The following is a 5,606-nucleotide window of genomic DNA, read 5'->3' as shown; positions in this document are numbered from 1 at the left end:
GGCCTAACAACTCTGAAAACAGAACTCTGGGTGCGCCTCTACCCTGCCAGCCTTTCCTCACGCAGCCTCCCCAGCCTCAAGCTTTCACAGCCTCGCGTCACCCCAACAACCTAGAGATTGGCTTAAAACTAATGGGATTCCCAGCAAATCATCAATGTGGGGTCTTCGTATTTGGTTGAGGGGGGAGTGATTTTTGCAGGGATTTCTGGGCCACATTTTCAGGCTTTTCCCCCCCAAACATGAAGTTTATAGATTTCTTTTTTTTTTTTTTTAACTAATGAATACCAAGATTCTCACTGACTTTCAACATGAGGTTTTACAGAGACCATCCAGTGTCCTCAGACTAGAACTAAAGTCATCAGACTGGACTTTACCAATCCCAGGGGCAGTCAGTGTGGCTGATGACAGCGAGGAGAACTTTGGGCTGAGCCATGGGGAGGGGGCGCCATATCGATGGGGTGACGAACAGGGGTCCATTACTCAGTCTTTCTCTCTCTCTCTTCCTCCCCAACCCTCTGCCCACAAGGAAATGTGGCCGTGCCTCCGATCACTCTATCTCACTGCCTTCAACTTTCATCTCGAAGGGACCAAAGGTAGGAGGAGATTATTCCCATCTCATTTCTTCTCTAGGTCCCTTCTCTGCTGCTCCAGAGTCCAAGAGGAGCCCAGATCCCCTGCCGTGGAGGGGTTCTGTCTGTTCTGGGGCAGTTTTTGAAGAGCCTAGGGCAGGATGAAGTTCCTGGTTGGGTGGGATATGCGGGGTGTGAGGAGTCACTTTAAGGAGGGGGGTTGCCAAAGCAGCATGCTCCCTTTGAATTCACCGGCTGTGGAGTGAGTATGTTTGAAAATTTCCTTTCGAAAGAATGACAGCGATTCTGTTTTACACTCAGAGGGTGAGGGGGCTGATCTGCCACAAAGCAACACTGACCAACCCAAGCCACTTCCCTACAACAGGGTCTATTCTTCTGTGGCAGGGCAGTGTGTGGCCAGGCCTGTCTGGGAACCGTGTCTCCTGTCCATCCAGCTGCGGTGGGTGACACTCAACATTCGCTCCCTGTGGTTCAGCTGGTTCAGTAGCAGGCTCAGCATGTCCACACACTGACTCAGCCCATCACTTACAGCAGCTGCGATTTCAGTGCAGGTCTGCCTGAACAACGCACTGTACAGAAGGGGCTCTGCGCCTGTCCCCAGTGGTACACAGCCCAACTGTTGGGGCCCAGGCTGCCCCCAGTGCTGAGGGAGCTGCTAAATGCTGCTGGCTCACTGTCTGCTCGCTTCTCCATCAGGGGGCCCTGAGGAACCCTCCCTCACCTTCCACACCCAGAGCCCCTGCAGGGGCTCCACAGAGGATGTCTAAAGATCATTCCTCATTGCTCTGCAGCCAGCACCTGCCACTCAGGGCTACCTCTAATGCCTGCTTCCTTCCCCCTGCTCCTTCTGCAGCTTACTGGGCACACTGCAGCCCTTTGGAGGGCCATGGGGACCAAATGCATGTTCAGAACCCTGCCCGGCCCATGCTGGCCGCATGGCTCTGGTGCTTGGAGTGCATTTGTTAGCTGTGTTGTCTTGAGAGAGTCTCCAGCAAATCTACACAGCCAGCAGCATGAGAGAGGGGAAGATGCCAGCTCTATGCTGGGAGTGGAGCAAAGAAAGGTGGGTGGGAGACCAGAGAAGCCATGGTGCAACTAACTGGACATGGAGATAATGGCATGTGATCACAGTAGAGCCATCTGAGTTCTGCCAATGTCCAGCCTAGCCTGGGTTGCCAGCACCACTTGTAAAGCTTGGGCGACAGTGGGGCCTAACACACAGACCCTCAATACTGTAACCCAGGCTCCATCCCCAGCTATGTCTGTTCTGTACCCGCCTCTTGGGCTGTCAATCTGCAGCGCCGCTCCACAGACATTCCCTCCCTTTGCCTGTCATATGGCCAGTCTCTGCCCCCGCACGCAATATTGACTTCCCATGGTCCAGCAAATTCTGCCCCTTGGCACCAGTCAGGTCCCAAGAGTATCAGAATAGAGAGGTTCCACCTGTATTTACCCCCCTACAAATGGTGAAGCCACTACCTTCCCTAATTATGTACAGTAGTCAGGCTGGCTGCATTTCCACTGAGTGTGAGCTGAACCTTGAGCTACCGTCTTAGCAGGAGAACCAGCCTGGGGAAGAAACCTGCTCACAGCTGGATCTCTAAGAACAGGCTCAGTGTCACTAAGCTGACACACACAGAGCACACGGCATCCCTGATATACCCCACCCTTACTTCTCCCCACAGGGAACGAGTTCAGCGTGACACCAGCAGTGCTCCTGAAGATCATATTCAATGTAAGAATTTAAGTGCTGGGGTTGCCAGTGTCACCTTGCACGTGAGGGAGCAATGCAGGAGCTGAGAGTAAATGAGTGGGGGATGGACAGATCCCAAATCAGATGGTCTGGCCAAGAGTTACTACAACAAACTGCCTGTGATCAAAGTGAATGAGGAAGAAGAGTTCTCGGGGTCTCAGGGTTGTGTATCTGAGTTCCCAGGGCCCAATTTCCAACTGACCCCAGTAGTCACATGCCTATGGGCGCTGGCATTCTAGGGACTATATAAAAATAAAAGTGTGTTAGAAGTTTCATTTTCTACAGAAAACATGAACATCAGCTGAAGGCAGGGAGAGCTCACAATGTGATGGGCCATGAAGAATGCCTTGTGACTCCCCAGGGTTCCTTTGTCTGATCCTGTGCTTCTAATCCCCAGTCCTGTGTTGCCGTGGCTTAGAGGGCTGAGGCCAAGTTTTCCAGGTCCCATCCTTCATCGAAAGGACACTCCCCGAGAAAGCTCCTATTGGAAAGTGTTCTGCTGCGTTCACTGGCAGCTGGCTCTGCCTGGTGCTGACCAGCCCTTCCTGCCCTGTGTGAACGTGGACCAGGATGTGACAACACAGCAACAACTCCCAGCAGACTGTGACTTGGAAGCCAATTGGTGCCCAGCCCGTGGCTGCGTTGGGAGGCTGAAGGCTGAGGCACTTCAGCAGGGGAAATTTTTATCTCAGGGTGTGTGAGACTGGAAGCACAGAGAAAACTTGTTTAAAAAATTCCTTGCGTGTCCAAGGTGTTTGGAACCTTTAAGAGTTAGGGTCATGCCCCAGAGAGGTTTAGCCCCCTGAGAACCACAGGCATGCACAATCTGTGTGCCACATAGAATCCAGCACGCCAATTTAGATTTATATAAAACTTAAAAATTAAGCCAGTGAATCATTAAATACTTAAACTGGCCGGAAACTAGTCTTCCTTAGGATCAGGTAAACAAAAATGAACTTATTTTTTCAAAGTTTTCTGTGGGAAATTTCAACTTTTCACTCCAGTACATATAAAAATACCGACTCCTTCAGCTGAAGAGAAAAATATTTTGTTGCAAGGTGGAACAAGAGTGTTTCATGGGAGCTGTAGTTCAGGAGCCTTGTGCTTCTAATCTCCTTTTGAGCCATGGTCTTTGGCTCTCCCATAATGCACCACCTTTTTCCCTCTTGGTGATGGGAAGTAGAACATCATGGGAGTCCCTGGCTACAGTGCATCATGGGAGATGAAGCCATGTCGGACAATCCAGCCTGTAGAGGAAAGTATCAACACAAGGCCACTGAACTACCTGTGGCAGGATGATGGCATTTTAAATCTGTTATTTCTGGCTTTGGGCAAAATATTTCAATTTTGGGGCATTTGGTTTTTGAAACGAAGCTTGACATTTTTTACCAAAAGGTGACTGTTGGTGACAAAACAGCTCTCTCGAAAACGCAAACAGGCAGTTTCCACTGAACATCAACAGCCATATTAAATCCTTATTTTATGGCATCCTCTAGTGACTTTGCTCAGTATCAGTGGGGAGGGGTGAAAGGAACCCTTCCCAGGCTGGGGGAGCGGTAGGAGCCAGGAGGTTAAAATTTGTACTCAGCGAGGTGCCTTCTCTTAAGTGACCGTGTACAATTGTCATTCTCTTCCCAGATGCCTCAGTGACTTGTCTGGAAAGTGCCAGGGTAAGGCACAGCTTTTTTGATCGACAGTGTTCCCTTAATTAGCCTGAGTAGTGGGTGGTTGTCGCAGCCATTCACTTCAGCAAGGTGCTTCAACTGCCCGTAGCTCAAAGACATGCTTTTTGGGAGCCGCACACTCTCCTGAAGAAAAGTAACATGTCTGTCTTCCATCTTAAAGCCTCCACAGCCCCAGAGAAAAGAGACACCGATATATGCAATCATCACTCCACAGCGGGACGGATGCCATTAATGCTCCAGTTGCTGAAGTACATCTCTGCACAGCCACATCTCACAACCTCCCAAAATCAGAAGTGAATGCAGGGCCATGCAGCAAGGAAGCGGCGAATCTTCTCTGGGGCCATAACGTAATAATACCCAGCACCCAAAGTGCTGTAGGACACTGGGATATTCTCGGTGCGCATGTTGCCTGTTTGACTTTTGAAAAGAATTTCTTTGGAATAAAATTGAGAAAAGATCCAAACTCTGTTCCCGTCCTCTGACTCTCTCTGTCAACAGCTCACCTTCCATGTCCTCTCAACTCTCTTCAGAGGTTCCACATCCAACGTATCCAAAAATCCTGAGGCAGCGCCTCTTCCCTCCCAAATCCCACACTTGCCTTGAGAATTCAAGAGATGGTTTTAATATTATGCATTTAGCTTCCTTGTATTTAACTTCTGGTGTTTGACCTTTGGGGGTTAGGTTTTCCCAACATTGTTCAAAAACAGGAGGGCTAAAAACGTCTTCATTTCAACAAAACCCACCATTTTCACATAATCGCAGCACTCCTGCAGTTGGCGTTAAGAAAACAGCAAATATTATGAGATGTGCTCTGAAATCAGGAGAACTGTTGATAGCGTGAGGGTTATCTTTCAATTTACAAGTCTGCTTAATAGCATGCATAAGAACATAAGGACAGCCATACTGGGTCAGACCATAGGCCCATCAAGCCCAGTATCCTGTCTTCTGACAGTGGCCGATGCCAAGTGCCCCAGAAGGAATGAACAGAACAGGTAATCATCAAGTGCTCACTTCCCTGTTGTCCATTTCCAGCCTCTTGCAAACAGAGGGTAGGGACACCGTCCATGCCCATACTGGCTAATAGCCATTGATGGACCTATCCCCCATGAATTTAGCTAGTTCTTTTTTAAACTTTACTATAGTCTTGGCCGTCACGACATTCTCCAGCAAGGAGTTCCACAGGTTAACCGTGTGTGTGTGTGTGTGTGTAAATATAGCCTATTGTTTGTTTTAAACCTGCTGCCTATTAATTTCATTTGGTGACCCCAAGTTTTTGTATTGTGAGAAAGAGTAAATAACAATTCTTTATCTATTTTTGGCACACCATTCATAATTTTGTATACCTCTATCATAATCCCCCCTTAATCGTCTTTTTTCCAAACTAAAAAGTCCCAGTCTTATAAGTCTCTCTCCTATGGCAGATGCTCCATACCCCTAATCATTTTTGTTGCCCTTTTCTGAACATTTTCCAATTCCACTATATCTTTTTTGAGATAGGGCAACCACATCTGTACACAGTATGCCAGATGTGGACGTACCATGTGTGATGGGGTTCAGGGGTCCCCCTGCACTGCACCC

General features: G+C 48.7%; 1 long non-coding RNA gene across 1 annotated transcript; it reads left to right on the top strand.

Annotated features, from left to right (window-relative positions):
* The first annotated feature begins 580 nt into the window (after window positions 1-580).
* Window positions 581-4,345, top strand: LOC142025251 (uncharacterized). The gene is made up of 4 exons (XR_012648619.1): window positions 581-593; window positions 2,276-2,325; window positions 3,982-4,013; window positions 4,189-4,345. It is a non-coding gene; the product is annotated as an uncharacterized LOC142025251 (long non-coding RNA).
* The last annotated feature ends 1,261 nt before the right edge of the window (window positions 4,346-5,606 follow it).

This window comes from Carettochelys insculpta, chromosome 22, assembly GCF_033958435.1.
Source record: "Carettochelys insculpta isolate YL-2023 chromosome 22, ASM3395843v1, whole genome shotgun sequence".
Classification (NCBI taxonomy): Eukaryota; Metazoa; Chordata; order Testudines; family Carettochelyidae; genus Carettochelys; species Carettochelys insculpta.
Note: the sequence above shows the minus strand (reverse complement) of the source record. Positions and strands in the feature narration are given on the sequence as shown.